The sequence below is a fragment of the Takifugu rubripes genome, unplaced genomic scaffold (genome assembly GCF_901000725.2).
Source record: "Takifugu rubripes unplaced genomic scaffold, fTakRub1.2, whole genome shotgun sequence".
Taxonomy (NCBI): domain Eukaryota; kingdom Metazoa; phylum Chordata; class Actinopteri; order Tetraodontiformes; family Tetraodontidae; genus Takifugu; species Takifugu rubripes.
The window spans coordinates 1-20,340 of NW_021821586.1; the positions used below are offsets into that span (position 1 = coordinate 1).

Here is a 20,340-nt window from a genome sequence, read left to right on the forward strand (position 1 = left end):
CTATCCTCTCCTCTCCTCCTCTCCTCTCCTCTCCTCCCTCCCCTCTCCTCCCTCCCTTCTCCTCTCCTCTCTCCTCCTCTCCTCTCCTCTCCTCTCCTTTCTCCCTCCTCTCTCTCCCTCCCCAATAAAATTTGAAGCATAATTTTAAAAATGAAAACTTATTTAACAGGTAACCTGAAGTTGTTTCCCATGGTTACATGAACTCGTTGTTTGTCTTCTGTTTGATTGCTCTGAGTCGTTTTTCCTGGAGGTTGATGATGGTTTGGACGTCTGAGGCTCTTCCTTCACTGTTTGATGAGGATTTGACGACGTTCCATAAAACACTTTATCTTCCACACGACCTCTGACCAGAACATGAACTGATACCACGGGTGTGTGTGTTGTGTGTGTGTGTGTGGGTGTGTGTGTGGTGTGTGTGTGTGTGTGTGTGTGTGTGTGTGTGTGTGCCTCATCTGCGTCCTGTTATAAACGGACAGTCGAGAAGCAGTAAGAAACTCCACATTTGTTAACAGAACGTTCTGGACCTTTTTCAACTATTTTTAGGTGTGAGGCGACAGGAAGGTTCGACCCGCTCCGGTGGGTCCGTTTCAGAACATTAGTGGCCACTCAGAAACAGCAATCTGACCTGTGTTGACTGGACTTTTAATGTGACCCGCTGGACTCTGTGTTCCCATCATGCTTTGGGTGGTTGTGTTCGCTCTGGCATTCGAAAAGTGCAGCGTCCACGCTTGTAACATGGTCCAGTTCGCCCAGGAACACACGGAGAAGGTAGACCTGACATGGCTGCAGAGGTGCTGGTCATGACGCATGGCGGCGGCCGGCGGGCGGCGGCGGCGCGTCAGGGTCACCCTCCCTCCCTCCTCGTCCACCCTCGAGCCAAACGCTCCCTGTGGTCGTCTGCCAGCTGAGCTTGGCTTGGTGCCTGGTCTGAGTGAATCATCTCCTGCGGCGGGCGGCAGAACCTCGGCTCTCCTCTCTGGATTCTGGATACCTGAAACCACCGGACGGATCGGACGTTCAGTCACCCAACACTGAGGTGAAGGGAGATGTTTGTAGTGGGCCCAACGGTTCCTCCGGAGCGTCGCCTGTTTCCAGCTGCTTTCACTTGTATCTTGTATCTTGTTTCTTTACCTCTGGACTTCTTCTCTCGACCCGAAATAATCATTTTCAGATCATTGAGCAGATGTGATTGGTCCATAGTGAAACCAGGCCTCTCTTCTATGCTTCAGACAGGAGAAACATAGAACAGCTGAAACCCCCTGAAGACTGGGCTCAACTGATAACTGACATCAACTAAATCCTAAAGTTGAAGCGTTCAGCAAAGATTTGAGCCTTTTCCAGAGGATTGATGCTCATCAATCGGATTAAATTAAAGATATAGATGCTTTAAGCATCTCAGGTGTTGAATATGGACAGAATATGATCAGAATGAGGTCGAATCCCGTTTATCTACACAGAAAACAGGTTCACACGGGTCTGAGGCTGCAATCACACCTCAACAGGCCGGCAGGTTTGGCCTCACAAGGATGGAGCCGCTAACGACTGCAGGGGACCCAGGGTGGACGTGAGCAGGGTCCCAGGGGACCCAGGGTGGACGTGAGCAGGGTCCCAGGGGACCCAGGGTGGACGTGAGCAGGGTCCCAGGGGACCCAGGGTGGACGTGGACAAGTGCGTACGTGAGGGAGAGCCACAGCAGAATGAAACCAGAACCGAGCAGCTCGTCAGGACCGACTGTACTGCTCACACGTGTGAGAGACTGAGTGGATGACAGCTTTGATAAGAATAGAAAACAGAGTTAGATTTTCCTTTGATGTGACAAACACACGCGCGCACACAGACACACACACACACAACAAATCAGATTTGGGAGCTGTGAAGAATAAATGTATGAAAGGTTAAAAATGGAGGCCTGTCTGATCATTCAATTAGGATCCAAGGCAGATGGTTCCTCAATCACACACACACACACACACACACACACACACACCATTTCACTCCGATTCCCATAATTAATGTGAGATGCCGTGTTCAGCAAAGACAGCGTCACCAGTGTGTGTTAGTGTTACACTTGTCGCCACTTATCGCTGATTGTTATCACGATTCTCCCAATTGTGTGTGAGCAGCTGGTGTACTGGACCAGTCAGCAGCAGGATCAGGATGAGAAGATGGCTGGCTGTGTGTTTCCAATGGGACCAGAGAGCTTTCAGCGCTTCACGCCGGACTCCCTGGCGGCCATCGAGCAGCGCATCATCCAGGAGGAGGCCCGACTCAAGAAACAGTACAAGGAGGTACACACACACACACACACACACACACACACACACACACACACACACAGAAAATGCTACATTCTCCTTCCAACCCAAAAAATCAGACTTCCAGGTGACATTTTCCGTGTGTGTGTGTGTGTGTGTGTGTGTGTCCACCCTCACATCAGGACCTGGGTGATGTGGAGCTCCCGCAGGCCCGTCCTGACCTGGAGGCAGGAAAACAGCTGCCACGGATCTTCGCCGACATCCCGTCTCACCTGGTGGGCGTTCCCCTGGAAGACATCGACCCGTACTACTTCAGAGACAAGAGGGTGCGTCTCCGAGCGTTGTCTTTGTCCGAGAGAGTTCCTCGGAAGGTTCCCAGCTCTTCTGTATGACGTCCCTTGGCAGGTCCTGTTAGAGCGGTTGATGGGATGGAACCCTGCAGTGATAAAGTCAGTCAGAATGTGTAGTTGTTGGGCCTGTAGGCCCCCCCAGGCTGGCTGGAGGAGACCACCCCTCTCATCATGGTCCAGTGTTCCTGCTGTATGAAACGTGTCCACCTCTTAACGCGTCCTCTCTCCTTTTCCCTCAGACCTTCATAGTCCTGAACAAAGGAAAGGCCATCTTCCGTTTTAGTGCCACATCAGCCCTCTACTTCTTCAGCCCACTTCCACCCTGTCCGCAGAATTGCCATCAAAATCCTGGTCCACTCATATCCTTCCGCTGCTGTATGTAGTCCCTGTGGTCCCTGCGGCCGGCAGCTCCACCGATGTGTGTTTGATGGTTCAGGTGTTCTCTGACGTGTTGCTGCTGAGCAACAGCCTTTGTTCTTTATACAGTTCTGAGGGATGGTCGACATTCTAACGCGCTCCCCCGACAATCCCAAACTGTCCTCCCGCTCTGAGCGCAGCCCAAATCACATAGAGACAGGTCACATGACCTCTGCGTGGAGGGAATGGAGGGAGGGGGGTGTGGGGTCTGTGATGGACGGGTCACCTGTCCAGGTGCGTTCCTGCCTCTTACCTGCTGACCTTTGGAAAGGAATAAGTGACGGGGACAGGGGGGATCCATGAAGTGACTTCTCCTAAGACAGAGAAGATGAAAGGAATAGGTCAAGGGTCACGAAGTGCCTTTGAATTTTCCGACATCATCTGATATCCGATTAAATTCCAGATTGGTGAATCAAAGGTCTGGTGGCGCCCATGCCGGCATCCACCTCGAGTACTAAACACCATGCTGACATGACAGACGCAACTTCACACCCAAAAGCGGAGCGGTCCGCGACACCCCGCCCTCGCTCCACCTCACACACGTCTATTTTTATTGGTGGACGCGGTCGCTAACGCTGAGAGACACGCTGCTGCTCTTGGGAGGGGATAAGTGGGGGAAGAGGTCGCCGTCAGAGGTGTGGAGGCACCAAAGTGTGCTCGTTGAGTGTGTGCGTGTTATTATCAGCGCGTGTGTCATCATCAAGTGTGTGGTGGGCCACAGTGGCGCCACGGTGACCAGTGGAGGTGTGAGATGAACACATGCGAACCTCACATGTGGCTTCAGGACGCCAGGATCTGCTGCATTAGACAGGAAATGTCAGCAGAAGCTGAAGCCGTTTCCCATCATGCATTGTTGTGCTCCAGTAAATCCACAGATCACCTGATCACCTGGATGCCCTCACCCCCTGTGGGATCCTTGATTATACTTAATAAGTATTTTTCTTTTCTTTTTTCTTCCTCTGTCTTATAACTGATGGATCAAACACACCAAAACCGGCCGAACCGAGACTGAAAGTTGAAGTATTTTGACTTTGTGGAACCGCCGTATGTCATATTTCTCAATGTGGGAGGTGTAATGACGTTACCAGAACGCTGTCCTGGAGGGTCATAACCGCAGCACTGTTATTACGCCGTAATTAGTCCCTCACTGGAAGGTGACGGCGGCGGGACGCTTGTGTTGTTTGTCATGGGCTAACTGTATTATCCGGCTGCCTGCTGCCACAACAGCGTTTCAGTCAACAAGTCAGAGCTGGTTTGGGCGGCGCTCACGCGGGGAGCATGTTTCTCCTGCCAAATTACAATAATTAGCTTTCATTTTTAGCTGTGATTGACAGGTCTCCTCCCACCTGATGGCCTGTGGCGAGCAGAGCGCTGCGGCTGGAGGTGATGTTTTCTCGCAGGCAAAGGATCAGATCTCGCCGTTACGTGATGGTGTGGTGGGAGGGGGCTCGCCCGCTCCCGCCGCCATTAGTGGAATCGTAATTAGCTGCGCTCAGGGTGGCAAGCAGTGAAACGCTAACGCGAGCTAAAGGTTTCGAGGCGATTCTCAGTCTGACTCCTCCCACTCCCGTGGCCATAGCAACACGTGAAGGTTGTTGACGTTCAGAGGAGTTGAGAAAGTGTCGGTTGAGTCGTGTGTTCTCCTGAACCTCAGCACCTTATTCAGCTTGTTCATCATGTGCACCATCCTGACCAACTGCTGCTTCATGGCCATGTCTGAGCCAGCCAACTGGGCCAAGTATCTGGAGTAAGTATACCTGAGAAGACCCCTGCCCAGGCGGAAGACCGCCCGAGTTACCTGCTCTTCATCACCTCTCTCAGGTACACCTTCACGGGCATCTACACCTTCGAGTCGCTTATCAAGATCCTGGCCAGAGGGTTCTGTGTGGGACCTTTCACCTTCCTGAGAGACCCATGGAACTGGCTGGACTTCAGCGTCATCGTCATGGCGTGAGTCTGACACACACACACACACGCACACACACATGCACACACACATACGCACACACACGTCCTTGTACTTATATCTTTGTGTGGACTTTCATTGATATAAAACAGCTCCTTACCATAAGCATCCCAACTAACTTCTAATCCTGACCATAACCTAAACCCACTTCTAGCCTCAATATAATATAATATAATATAATATAATATATTGACTTATCCTTGCAGGTCAGGCTGGTTAGTGATCAGGTGACCATCGGTTATAGCAGCGGTAGTAGTGGAAGGTTTGAGTGTGTGTGTGAGTGTGTGTGTGTGTGTGTGTGTGTGTGGGGGGATAAATGATCGGTGTGAACTGATCGGATCAATAACTGACCCGAGGCTTCAGCTCTGAGCTGTAATGAAGTGGTGTCACCTCACTCCACTAAAGTGTCCTGGTGAAGGTGACCAACGTCCAGGCGACCAACGTCTCCGCTGAGAAGGACAAAACCCCCATAAGACAGACGTCATCCTGGTCTGCTCACATCAGCGTGAGGGAGCATTGGGGAATATTACGGTTCCTGCATCAGTTCTCCAGGAATTGAGTCCTGGCAGGAAGTCCTCATCAAACTGGACACAAGGATTTGATTGGACGGTTTGAGACAACAAACCGTCCATCCCCCCGTAGATGTTCCACATGGAAACAAACACACTTCAAAAATCTCCAACATCACAAATGGAGACAAACCTGGACTCTGCCCCTCCAGGCCGGTGTTTCCTGGTTACCTGAAACACCTGACCTCTCAGTCCAGCTCGGCATGGCGTGAGGAGGCACACACACACACACACACACAGGCACACACACATGCAGTCAGTTGGTGTCCTTGAACCGGGGGCCGTCCTGTGGTCAGTCATGTCTTTAGATACATAGGGACACATAAGTCAAACACGCACACACACATACACACACGCTCCGCCCCTGACACGTCACCCCTCTGTGCCCATCCTTTATTAAAACCAGAGTAATGGCTGGTGAACACACACACACACACACACACACACACAAACACACACACACTCACAGTGATTGATGCTGTTCCCCCTCCCACTGAGTCAGGAATCCCATGGTAACAGAGTCCATCACCCCACCTCACCCCTGCATACACATGCAGACTCTGGCTCCGCCCCCTTGTGTCCAGGTATTACAGTGTAATGACATGATAATGGCGTCCGTCAGAGCCGCTGCCGCTTCAGTCTCGTCAGCATCAGTTTATTTCCTGCTGTCCCTCCCGCGGAGCCGCCGCCGCCGCCGCCCTCCTGACCACCGTAACATCTGCCGAGCGTTACTGCGACGCATTCTTTAACTCCAGTCCTTAACCGACGATGAAGACGTGAACATCTGTGTGGAAGATAAGAACACGTGTGTCGTCCTGGCTGTGAAGCGCCTGTGGCGTCACCGCTTCCTCATCAACTCCGCCTGAATGTAAACGGCCTGCTCTGGCCTCCATCGCTGCCCGCCCCCGCTGTAATTCAATCAGCCTGCCAGTCACCGGCGCTGAAATATGAGCCGTAATGGATGGCTGTTAGCAGCCTCCAATCAGAAGACTTGATCTTAGCACGGGGCCAAAATGGCTGCCATCGCCAGTGCCCTTCTTGATCTGATTCGGCCTGACCTGTGGACGCGGATTCTTTAGAAACGTTCTTTTTCGAGGATATTCTTTCATCCTTTCATTCAAACGTAAGAATTAATAACTCAGAATTAGCCACAGCTTTAGAACTGCACAGATTCCAGATTACCATTCAGTAAAATCACAGATTTTGGGTGTTTTGATGTTGTCTGAACTTGCTGATGTCACGTCATGGTTTTATACTTCAACCTCTACTTTCGAACGTCCGTTTCACCAGCGTTTGTGATGTTTTTCTTCTTTGTTGTGTGCTGAAATCACCACACTGCCCCCTGCAGGCTGTTAACAGAGTTTATCAAAGTAGGGAACCTGCAGGCGCTGAGAACCTTTAGAGTGCTGAGAGCCCTGAAAACGATCTCAGTCATCCCAGGTAAGCAGCACCGCCACCAGGGGGCAGCGAGTCCAGAACAGATGTCGTAACCTTGTCGTCCTCTCTCGTTAGTCCATGTCTTCCATGTGCCCTCTGACCCGTCCGTGGTCACCAGTGTAATCGCCTGATCTGTGACAGGAAAGGAGGAAAAGTCCGACAGGATCTGAACGTTCAGTTCTGAACTGGAGAAGACGAACAATCAGAATTCACCTTAGCAAACAAGTCAAAGCCAAATGTTTGCAAATACATCTCCCCCCCCCCCCCCCCAGTTGGCTGGAAAAGCCGTTCTGGTTCTGGCTTCTCTCTCCAGTTCAAATCCAGGTCTGACTTGCTCTCCTCAGAGGTCCAGGTCTCCACCCGGCTTCATCTCCGTGTGTCGCTGGTTGCTCCTCAGTGTGGTCAAACCTTCTGTGTGTGTTTTTGTGCGTCTGTCTCCGGCCTGTTGCAGATATGTGACTGAGTTTGTGGACCTGGGTAATGTGTCAGCGTTAAGGACCTTCAGGGTGCTGCGAGCGCTCAAAACCATCTCGGTCATCCCAGGTGAGGAAGCTGGAGAAACGGGTCCTCCTCCTGACGTCACTGTTTATGGTTGCAGTGTTCTGGAGCCGAACGGTCAAGGTTGTGGGAACATCAGAGGTCTTGCACAGATAGGAGGTCCCACCTCAGACATTAGCTGCCTTTAATGCCCACAGGGAACCCAAGGAACAGCGGAGCTTTGGGTTGATGGTTTCAGCTACATCGGGGTTCAACTATTTCTGATGAAAATGGATCTCTCAAACGTCCAAATTCATTCAAACCCCACATGAATCTCGTGCTCGCCTCTGTATGTTTCCTCTCTGCATGTGAGCCTGCACGTTGCGCCGGCAGCGAGCCTGTTATAACATATCTGCCACATGTTATTACACACTCGTGGCAGCGCCCGCCTTCGTCACCAGCCTCCGCACTAATGAGCCGATGTAATAAGTAAAGGCGCCGCTGGAGGACAGTTGGCACGTCTGCAGCCTTTGTGTTCTTCGTGTTTGGCCCCTTCTGTTTTCACCATCTTTTCATGTCTGTTCATGAGTTTTGTGGTTGTTCTGCTTCATGTCGCGACAATGAGAACTCGTGTTTAATGTTTCGAACCCGCTGGTGGAGGGGGAATTGAGGGGATTTTAAAGCTGCAGAGACACCTGCGACTCCACCACCTTTCCTGCCCCTGGTCACCAGCCGAGCCAACAGGACCTGGACTCATTTATCATCAAAGACCTGATTGGGTCTTTGGTTCCAGGACTCGATTATCACTCGTGTCTGACTGCAGCTTTAACCGAATGAGCCTTTTCTTTATTTTGGATTTGAAATTGGTGACATTTCCATTAAAAGTGGAGTCGTTTGTGTTAAATCTGATAAAGATGGCGTCTCTTCAATATTCCCAAGCACATTTTAGCCATTTTTGAAAGCCAAAACAACAAATTTGGACCTAATTTCCTGTCTTCAACCCATTTCTGTGGAGGCTCATGAAGTTGAAGCGGCGCTCATCTTTACGCTGGACTCACGACGCTCGTTCGGTCCAAACGTGACCTTCACGGCAACGTGACCTCCTCCTGTGGTTCATCCGCTCATCTTTTGTCCTCTGTGGGCGACAGGCCTGAAGACCATTGTCGGAGCTCTGATCCAGTCGGTGAAGAAACTCGCTGATGTGATGATCCTCACCGTCTTCTGCCTGAGCGTCTTCGCTCTCATCGGCCTGCAGCTCTTCATGGGAAACCTGCGGCAGAAATGCGTCCGCAGCACAGCGCATTGCGTCAACGACAGCCTGCCCGCCAACGCCTCCTTCTTCTGCAACAACAAGACCTGGACTTCCATGAAGGACTTCATCAACGAAGAAGGTGAGGATCAGCCTCGCGGGGGGTTGTGGGCGGAGTCACTTGTTACGGGTGTTGATGCGAATATGACAGATTAATGGTTGATGATCTAAAACGACCCATCACCATCAGGTGAAGATCTGGTGATTGGACATTGTCTTTCAGTGTCTCCTGTCAGGACAAGACGCCACCCAAACGTCTCCTGCTGCTTAGATTTGGAAATCAAAGCCACTTTGAGTCAGGCTAACGTCGCTGTGGGGACATGCTGCTTCTGTAATCTGCTCTCTGTTCAGTCATTTCCAGTTGGCTCTGCTGTCCATCACACCACAGAAATGTCCCCTGCAGGCCCCGGTATCGACCTGTAAAAAGCTAAGCTGAAATGTGAGAGCCCCCCCATCGGAGAAAGCCTCCCTGACTCGGGAATCGATGCTCCCGTCACCAAACTTTTCCCATCACACCCATCTGATCTGTCTGCTCAGCTCGTGACATCATCGGTGCCGGTGGAAGCTCTGAAATCACCAACGAGCGTCCAGCAGCGACAGCCTTCGCTCACACAGCCACTTCCTGTTAAACAAGTGCACGGGTCGAGGTTCTGGCTCTGTTTGAGCTCTTTGTTTTCCTCCGATGAACTTAAAAACTGTTTGTCTCACTGAAGTGAAATCCATCTGCAGCTCTTTGAGCTCTCTCGTTTATGATCTATTGGATTTCTACATAATGTTAAAACACACAAATGCACACTTTCGTATTTAGCTACTGAATAAAACATCAGCCCAGAGTTTGTTCCCGTAAGGCCAAACGAGAAGTAAAGCTCTCAGGCCTAATTCAGGAACAGCGGTGGGCGGGGCTTCACAGAGGAGGCGGGGCTTGTGAATGTATGGCAGGCGTGAAATTATGGGATTTTGTTCCAGGTTTTCCACTGGCAGGAAGTGAAGGAACTCGGGTTGAGACCTAATTGTCACCGTCAGTTAGCCGCAGGTCTCAGACCGGCAGGTCTCAGATCAGCAGGTCTCAGATCAGAAGGTCTCAGATCAGAAGGTCTCACACCAGCAGGTCTCAGACCAGCAGGTCTCAGACCAGCAGGTCTCAGACCAGCAGGTCTCAGACCAGGTGAGCGTGAGCAGAGTTCAGGTCGCTGTCTGTCAGTGAAGCGCCCGTACAGAAAGCGAGGTGCATTAAAAGCCTTCCAGGTCGCGTGTGTGTGGTTCCAGCGTGTTCGGGTCGGAGATAGAGCTGAAGTAGCGCAGTTAAGTGTTTAATGTACTTGGAGATGGTTTGTGGTGGGATGGAAGTGTTGCTCAGCAGAGCTGGTTTGGCTTTTAGCCTCCCGTGCAGACGCCGTCTCAACCGTTTAATTGTTGGAGTCCCAACAGGGTTCACGAGCGTCGGCCCGGTTTCACGTCCGTGTTTCTGGAACTTCTAACTGAACTCAAAGAAGATCCGATCCGACTGCAGATGTTCCTCTAACTCCAAAAGGACCAGTGTTTTTTGTTGCCCAAAGTTAATTTATTTCAATATCTGTGCTTATTTTAAACGAGGCGTTGATGAAAGTGATTAAATGTGTTTAGAATTGAACCTGTGTGAATCCCCAAAATGATTTTACAAACTGGGTTTTTCCAGAGAACTTCTACAAGGCGGAAGGAGCCAAAGACGCGTTGATCTGTGGAAACGGCAGTGATGCAGGGTGAGTGCTCCACTTTTCCTTCCTGACAACATCCAAACGCGGAAAAAAACGAAACGTCGTGTTTCGGTCACACGTCACAGGTAAAATCAGTGCCGCCACTAGGGGGCGCTGATTAATGAGAGTACGACTATGATGGGAAGCAAACCGAACCGGCTCAATGAGCCGCCTTCAGTTTTAACAAAACCGGAACCACCGACCAAATGCTGACCTACAATGTTGCATTATGGGTAAACTGGCTGCTTGGTTGGTTGATTGATTGATTGATTGATTGCACATCTGTGGTCAGGTTTTAATAGTGAGAAAGGTGTGAGAGATGAGAACGAGCGTTTCAACGTCCCGTTTATCCAAATCTGAACAACGTCTTTGTTGTGTTTTGGCTCTGAGCAAAGAAAAAGGTGTGAAGAGCTCTTGTTTGTCAGGGACGAGAGAAACGGTCACCATGTTTTTGTCTCTCTGTCACTCATCTAACATGGTGCCAGTGTGAGAGCATTCAGTCTTTGGTTCAGAAATGTCGGGGATAAATGTGTGTGTGTGTGCGTTAAGATCGTCGTCTTTCCATGAATGTTCCAAGTGAATCGGCTGGTAACTTCTCATCCACATCATGTTTGTTGCTGAGCTTCTGGCTCTGCTTTTCCAGCCGAGTCTTGCTGCCGGTTCGAGGATCCGCGGTGCTGTGTGAGCTGTCAGAGAGGAAGAGTATCCGTGCTGACTGTCCACGCTGAGAGCGTGACGCTAACTGACACAACTATGAAAAAAACTGCGTCTGTGTCTGTGTCTGTGCGTGCGACTGACTCAAACCAGTGCTGGGGAAACAGCTAGCCTGGAGCTAACTGGCCGTGTCATGTGAAACCAGTCTGAAGATGCAAACGTGTAGCTGACAGGCTAACAGGAAGCTAACTGACGTGTAGCGCGATGAAAGAAACATGCTACGGGGAGAGTCGGGAGATGGAGAGAACAGAGAGGAGGTGAAACAGGGCGGAGGAAACGAGGACGGAGGAAACGAGGACAGAGGCAACGGCCGAGGTTCGTGGACGCTAAAGCAGCGGATCCTTGAGGTTTTTGGGGAAGGCAGAATAAATCTTGTTTTTCTCCATGAAAGGATGTTTACGATTCGTTTCTTTTCAGATGGGGAATAAAAGTGTTCCTGGGCAGAAACCAGCAGGCTGAACCGGTTTCAGACGCCCTGGAGTGACTGGAGCCAGACTCTTTAATTAGTCTGAAATCCAAACCCTCTTTCTAAATATTTGGAATGATTAACACGCGGATTGTGCTGTGTGTTTGTCACGTGACATCCTCACCTCTGCCCCGGCTCATGCGTGCACGCAGCAGCGGGGACGGCCGGCGCCGTCTCCGTCAGGGTGCATCATTATCGGTGCTGACGAGCGCCACTGCTGCCGAAGCATGTTTGCATGCATCAGGTGACCTCTGAGGTCACCACAAGGGCTTCTGGGCCCGTTTCTAAATGTCCAGTTCCTCTGCCAACAACCGGAAATTCATCTCCTGGTCTCGGTCCCAGTTTGTACCTGTGGTTTAAAACCATTAATGAGCGCGTTTGCTCACGCCGATGCTCCAGTGCCAAAATATTCTCGCAGAATACAAAAAAGCACCAAAGAAGGTTTGAAAATGCGTCCAAAATCCTCAAAGTCTTTCCTCTGCTTTAGAAACATTCCCGTCTGTAAACAGTGAAGCAGGAATTGAGCCGCTTTCACAGGCGTCCCTTCAAAGGGGTGAAAACGCTCCTCCACGGCGGCCTCAGAACGGCGCCATCTGCAGGGACGTATCCAGGCTGCGGCTCCTTTCCTGAATTAACTCTTTATTAACATTATCTAGAATGTCGTTAAGTGCTCGTGACGGCGCAGCGCTCAGACTTCAGGCTGTGTCCACCAGCCTGAAACCTTCCACGTGTCCTGGAAACCCCCAAATGTGCCCTAAAGGTGTCGGCGTGCGACAACCAGCGGCTTATTAAGCAGAAACCCCGGGAGGCCTGAAGTTCCTGGAACACCCATCACTGCATTAACGTTGCATTCAGGTGCATGCACCATAGGCCTGTGTCCAAGTACATGTGTGTGTGTGTGTGTGTGTGTGTGTGTGTGTGTGTGAGACAGTGTGTGTGTGTGTGTGTGTGTGTGTGATAATGATCTGCTCATTCTGCTTCCTCAGACACAGGCTCATTTTGCTCTGATGCACTCCTGTCTGTTGTCGTCCCCCCCCCCCCCCCCCACACACACACACACACACAATTCCAAACAGTTAAAACATTATGTTAAGAGCTAAACCGATCAATATTGCAGGATATTGAAAACATTTGTTATGGTGGGGGTGGATACTTTCTGTGCTTGTGTGTGTGTGTGTGTGTGTGTGTGTGTGTGTGTGTGTGTGTGTGTGTGCTTTGTTATTGCTGATGTTGACATTTTGGCATCTATGATTTTAAATTAGGAGACTATAAAGTCGGATACTCTGATTGGCTGCTTGCACCATCCATCAGCCAATCACGTTGCAGTTTGTACCCATGTGATCAAAGTGAAACTACGGTCAAATTAAAATACAGTCGGAAGTTGTGGAGCAGCTGAACTCCAGCGGCACAATCACTCAAAGCTACATTAAAACGTGATCGACGCTGTGACCTTCTCAGACAAGTGAGTGTCGGCCATCTTGATCATGACCTCCGACCTTTGATGCTCTTTTGGCCGCCAGACTGAATTGTGGGTAAACCAGAGGAAGGATTAGAGGAGGACAGAGACAGCAAGTGTCTCCAGCTCCAGAAGATTGAGATCTTATTTTTGTTTCTTTGTTACCGAACCAGTAACTAAGGTTGTGAGAACATTTAAAGCGGAGCGGGTTTCTGGGTGGCGTCCAGAGGTGATGACAGAGCTACGAAGCTGCGAGAGCGATCGTTCCTCTGTTCGAGCTCCGCGAGAGCCTCGCAGTCGCTGCAGCTTCCATCGGCCCGTTGGAGGCCGAGTGAAAATGAAGCTCGCGGGAAACCGAATGAGACGCGGACGTGTCATTTTTCATCCCAACGTCACACTGGGCAACATATTGCCTCTTTCCCTCCTTTTCTACCCAATTAGTCGCCTCTTTGAGTGAGGATATTTGCTCGCCAGGTTTTGTGGCACCGTCTCAGTTCCAGTTCATTGCAGGCGATAAAGACCCAAACAAATGCTCCTCAAATCAGTAAGAAGCATCAGCATTGGCTGAGTAAAGTCTCCAACACTCTCCTGTTGGCTGAAGATGATGATGATGAAGAGGATGATGAGGATGATGCTTCTCTACCTCTTCTCTGACCACGCCAGGACGTGCTGCTGTATTTACTGACAAACAGCTGTATCGACACCAAAAGAGCAGCAGTGTTGACGCTTGCTGGGCTGTGTGTGCTTATGATGATGAAGGCGCTGAACATTCGCCTCTTAGCGTTAGCGAAACCTCTCCGTTTGTTAGGGTCTGACTCGACGCCGCTGCGTTTGAACACATAAATAAGCGACTAATTACATTTTAACAGATAGAGTTTGGATTAAGTGAGGACGTCTCGGCCGCCAGGCGCTATTTCTGCCGCGTAACTCGATCCGCCGACGCTAATTTGGACCCAGCTCGCCGAGCGTCTCGATGCCCCTGAGGGCAGCGCCCCCTTCAGCAAACACAGAGTAACAAGTCCCCCGAGAGCTGGTTTCTCTGGAATTTCCCTGCAGCCCTGATGGAGTCGGCTGCTCCTCAGCTTCTTCAGAACCTCTGATATGATGAGCGTTTACATCAGAAATAATGAACTCTGGACTCTGTGTGTTTGAACATTTGAACATCTAAACCATCCAAATCACCCAGCAGTTACCCCCCCCCCCACAACACACACACACACACACACGCTCACGCGGTTCGTAGCCAGCCTGCAGTTAGATGCTAACAGCAAGACGTTGTGTCTCAGTGGTGCAGCTGCTATTTCAGGAGCTGTTGTGTTTTTAAAGATTATGGAACGATGTCGATGGTGTGTACGTGCGTGCACGTGAGGGTGCACATGTGTGAGTGTGTGTGTGTGTGCTGCTGAGGACAGTGATGGAATAATGCTGATCGTTCAGATCTCCATTAAACGACCTCACAGGAGGTTTTGGGTGGAACCAACGGCCGAGTAGACGAGGTCACACAGCAGACCTCGGATCAGCCTGGACGCCGGCGTTCGTCTGAGCATGAACCCAAAATCAGAGGATCTGATGGACATTAAAACGAACCCAGAGAGGTTCTGTCACCACAGGTCAGAAACACACACAGACATGCACACACACACTCTCCCCCCAACAGAGATAGCACAAAATAGTTTCCCCCGGCAACCCTCTCTGTGATATGGTTGCTATAGCGATGCTAAGTAGTCTCTTCCTTCCAGACTCTAGTTTACCTGAGTGTTATAATTAGAGGTGTCTGTGTGTGTGTGTGTGTGTGTGTGTGTGTGTGTGTGTGTGGGGAGGCTGTAGGGAATATGAAGTGAATACACAGATGTAAGAGACAATCTTTAGAAGATGACATTCGTTGTCCTTCGGTGTAGGAACTGTCTATTTACCTTCAAAATGTTCTTTAGTTTCTCCCGCTTGAAGCAGTTTTTTTATTTAACTAATGCCTAAACTCAAACAATGCCAGCGGTCACCATGGTAACCACGGCATTTGTCGAGTCACAACTTTCAATGCGGACGAGTGTGTAAGAGCTGATCTGAGGGGCTGCTGTGGTGTGACTGGGGGTCTGAAGTGGTGCCTCTCCATTAACACCAACAGAGGTGTGTGTTAGAGATAACTGATGCACACACACACACACACACACACCATCGCACACACTTCACATTCACTCAGATGCCACCACGTTGACTCACTGGATGCCAGATGAGGGAATGGATTTATGCAAGTGTAGGACACTGTGTGTGTGTGTGTGTGTGTGTGTGTGTTTATGTGTGTGTGTGTGTGTGTGCGTGCGTGTGTGTGTGTGTGTGTGTGTGTGTGTTTGGGGAGATTGGCCTTGCTCTCTGTGTCAGACTAAATGGCATCAACCTGACTGGCGGCCCATGACGGCTCGCCTTGTGCGTGTGTTTCCCTGTTTTCACGCTAATGTCGGGTATCGTGCGTTGTTACCAGAATAATCGCGTCATCTCGCGAGTCTCATCGAATCAGCATTGATCCTGTTACTGTTTCTGTCAGCAGATGTGTGATTTTGTAACCTTGTTACGTAACAATAATACGGTAAAGCTGAAATCAGCAACCGCGTTAGCATTGATCGTGGCTGCCATAGAGGTGCGACTCAGCTGTTTATCATCACAAACATGTTTAACCACCCAACCAGGTGGGTCACATGTGTGGGTTAACCTGGTTAAGACCTCTGCTGGTTTAAAATGACCAGATGTGTTCTTCAGGATGTTCCATGCTGATGCTAACCTTGGCTCGTTGTGGGTGGAGTTGACCCAGGGTAAAGGTCGTTGGTTTGAATCCCCAGATAAGCAACAGAGGTCAGCTGACTGGTGGCTCATCCAGAAGTTTTCATCATCACTCTGTCGTCCTTCGCTGAGCTTTGTGTTGAGGTGCATCTGGACAGAAGCACCTGAAGCTGGTTACAGTCCCTATACTGACAGATACTGGCCCCCACTGGCCCCCGCTGGCCTCCAGTGGCCCTCACTGGCCTCCAGTGGCCTCCACTGGCCCTCACTGGCCCTCACTGACCTCAGTGGTCTCCACTGGCCCCCACTGGCCTCCACTGGCCCCCACTGGTCTCCACTGGCCCCCGGTGGCCCCCACTGGTCTCCACTGGCCTCCAGTGGCCTCCAGTGGCCCCCACTGGCCTCCACTGGTCTCCACTGGCCTCCAGTGGCCCCCACTGGCCTCCACTGGTCTCCACTGGCCTCCAGTGGCCCCCACTGGTGTCCACTGGCCTCCAGTGGCCTCCAGTGGCCCCCACTGGCCTCCACTGGCCTTCACTGGTCTCCACTGGCCTCCAGTGGCCCCCACTGGTCTCCACTGGCCTCCACTGGCCTCAGTGGTCTCCAGTGGCCCCCACTGGCCTCCACTGGCCTCCAGTGGCCCCCACTGGCCTCCACTGGCCTCCACTGGCCCCCACTGGTCTCCACTGGCCCACACTGGTCTCCACTGGCCCCCAGTGGCCCCCACTGGTCTCCTGCGGGTTCAGTGCGAGCTGGGCGACCATGACCTTAAATCTGTGCGCTGCCTCTGACAGGCTGCTTGACTGGATGGGCTCCGACCGTGTGGGCAGCGATTAATGTGATTGTATATGAATGTGGAATATCACTTACATAAACGCCGTCACCGTGGTGAAACGCGTAGGTGGTTCCAGTTTAATGCCGATAACAAAGCTTCGGCGGTGAACGCTGATGAGGAACCAGAGGCAGGAAAATGGAAGATTGTTCTGACTGGACGCCCACTGTCTGATGTGTGACTTCTTCTGAATCACAGTCTGTGAAGGTGTCCTCCCGCTCCATGTTTGTTCATATCTGGGATGGGATGTTTGCTCTACCGTCACAGGAAGTGTCCAGATGGGTTTGAATGTCTGAAGACGGGTCGGAACCCCAACTATGGCTACACGAGCTTTGACACCTTTGGCTGGGCCTTCCTGTCCTTGTTCCGCCTCATGACCCAAGACTGCTGGGAAAATCTCTATCACCAGGTATGAATGATGTGCTCAGGCAAGTCCCTGGTGGTGCCTGGAGCCCATTCAAGGAGCCTGGAGTTCCAGCACCCCACATTTGAGCACCTTATAAACAAGCATATTGGCTTAAACACCAGAAACCAAACCAGAACCTGCGTCTGCTTCTGCCTGCAGACGCTGCGCTCTGCGGGGAAGACCTACATGGTGTTTTTCGTGGTGGTCATCTTCCTGGGCTCGTTCTACCTGATCAACCTCATCCTAGCCGTAGTTGCCATGGCATACGAGGAGCAGAACCAGGCGACCATCGTGGAGGAATGTCAGAAAGAACGGGAGTTCCAGGTGGCCATGGAGAGACTGAAGAAGGACCAGCAGGTAGACCAACAGGAGAGCAGAGATTAAAAAATAGGCAGTAAATTCACGTTTGCTTCCTCGGTTCTCTCTAAGGCTGCCGCACAGAAAGCTCTGGACTCTGACTCGGTCATGTCGCCAGAACTTTCTCCGTTTGCTTTGCCACTGGACCACCAAGAGGGGCGGAGGCAGAGTCAGGTCCTGGTGGGCGTGGCCGAGGCGGAGGCCAACCTGTCGGAGGAAAAGCTGCTACAGGTGGACGTGACGGACGGTGGGAAGGTAAGAGAAGAAGAGTCAGGACCTTTTCTGCTGGCAGCACCATTAGGTGGCAAGCATCTTCTGCTTCCTCCCACAGCCCGTCCACCCACTCCTCGCCCGTTCCTTTTCCGCCAAGACTCGGCGAAGTAGTCAAGTCTCCTCCATCTTCAACTTCCGCTTGAGAAGCCGCGGCTCCGAAGGAGAGATGGCCGATGACGAGTACAGCGTCCCTGAAGATGTGATTGAAGGCGTGGGGGGCGGAACCTACAGTGGCGGCACCTTCAGTGGCATCCTGTCTCACCCGTGGCCCAAACGACGGCCCAGCACCTACAGCACCACCAGCAGGAGCTCCCAGGTACTGCAACCACGTCTTAAAGTCACAGAGACTAAAATAACAGCCACATGCCTAGTTCAGATAAAGAGGTTTAAAATTAGGAATTTTACTGACATGATTCACTCTAAGTCTCTGGGTCACTGTGTGTGTGTGTGTGTGTGTGTGTGTGTGTGTGTGTGTGTGTTTCAGGTATTTTATCCCACTTTGAACATCAACGGGAAGCTGTTTGTTACCATGGACCAGAACGGAGTTTCCCCACCACCTCTACAAGGGCAGCTGCCCGCCTGCACCATGGAGAAGGTCAAGGAAGAGAGTGTGAGTTTGTGTGTGTGTGTGTGTGTGTGTGTGTGTGTGTGTGTGACAGAGTTTGAGTTTAGGTATGTGCAAAAGGAAGGCCACACAGATATGGCTAAGCTGGTATGTGCAGCTTTAACCCATGATGCCATAGCAGTGTGTGTGTGTGTGTGTGTGTGTGTGTGTGTGTGTGTGTGTGTGTGTGCGTGTGTGTGTGTGTGTGTGTGGTGGGGGAAACACCACAACTTTGTTATCTGAGATGGACGATATGAGTGTGTGTTTTTAGTTCATGATGTCAGATTGCAGTTATGCAAATATCTGCTGAGTGCTGGACGGCTGCAGGCGGCACAATTGTTTCCACCATGACACACACACACACACACACACACACACACACACACACACACACACACACACTCGCAGAGGTCCTACGTTTCAAACGCTGATATAACCTTGACCACCAGATTGATACGATCTGGAAAGCTAAACATGATGAGCTTAAATGTCACAAACAGCACAGCAACAAAACAGTCAATAGGTGACCTAATCAGAGTTTTTCCACTCCGGACTACGACTCCATCCCATAATCTGATCCTCCGCATGAATGATAGTCACTTAAATAAAGGAGCATCTTCTGTGGAGCTCCACTGATGAGGAAGTGGGGAGATCATAACATTCAAACTCTAAGGTCTTTTATTTACTCAGCTTAAGTGCAGCTACTTCCTGTCTGCTTATACCGACAAGGTTTTAAAAACACACACACACGCACACGCACACACACACACACACACACACACACAACATGTGTGTTTTTGTATGTTCTGTTGACACCTTATTCTTCGTCACTACCATCTTTAATGCGTTATATAGTGTTTTCTTTCTCAGTGTTATTTAGAAAAACTTCCAAATGAGTTTCTTTCAGGATCTTTTCCTCAGTGTTTCAGTGTTAGACATCAAATCCTCCAGGTTTAGATGTTTTATCTTCAATCTTCCAGAAGGGACTCACAAAGGAAGCTGTGGTTGTCGGCTTCACGTCACCAGGGATTACATTTATTTTAACGCTTGGTTTCAGTTTTCTATTTCCCATCAGGCAGCAGGTTACAAGGACGAACGCAGCAGCTCCACGCCTGGAGGTGTTCACTCACCTCCACCTGCCGACAGCCAGACCCACACTGTCACCTACACCGTTATATAAGAGGCTTTAAAGAGGAAACGGCACCAAAGAAGCAGCAGTGCTGACCTCTCCTCAGAGAGAATTATTTTCTAAAAGTAGCATAAAATCCCTGTCACTTTCAGCCGACTTTTAATAAAGAGAAAGAGATAATTGGACTCATAATACGGTAAATTCAAAGGGACGCTGTCATCAAACTGGCCCTGGCTCCTCACAGGAAGTGGCAGCAGACAGTTCCACGGACAACATGACAGTTCCACACCTGCCGGGTTACAATGCTGCCCCCTATAGTCTCGGAGGAGGCGTCACCCTCTGCATAAAGACCATAATGATACAGGCTCTGCTGGAATTGCAAATGACGACAGTCATCAAGGCTTCCAAAAGCATTTAGCTGAGACAGATGTGCGGCGCGGAGCTCCAGCTCTGTCGAGACGTTGGCAGCGAGACGTGGAGCGGCGCCGCAGGGGCCGTGTGGGTGTTCAGTTCAGGTTATAGCTTCATGTTCGATGTTCTCGCGTCTCCGTCGTCCTGCTGCTCCGACTGATGGAGAGACGAGTGGGAGGAGGGAGGGAGCGCTCACGGAAAGATCGCCATGGCAATGCACAGCCGCTAACGGAAGCTAAATTAGTGCTCTTAGAGTGTGTTTCCCTGGTGCTTCCCTGCCTGGCACGCAGACAGGATGTAGGCGTTGTGGTGGGTGGTGACCTTCAGGCCCCGGCGTCATGTCTCTGTAGAGGACCAGCGAGCAGGAAGTGTTATGTCATCACACCTGAGCAACTTCTCCAGGTTGA

The 20,340-nt window shown here is 50.9% G+C and overlaps 1 pseudogene; it reads left to right on the forward strand.

Moving 5' to 3' along the window:
- Positions 1–2,125: 2,125 nt before the first annotated feature.
- The window catches only part of LOC101061989 (sodium channel protein type 4 subunit alpha-like), a 49,293-nt pseudogene continuing 31,078 nt past the window's right edge, over positions 2,126–20,340 (forward strand).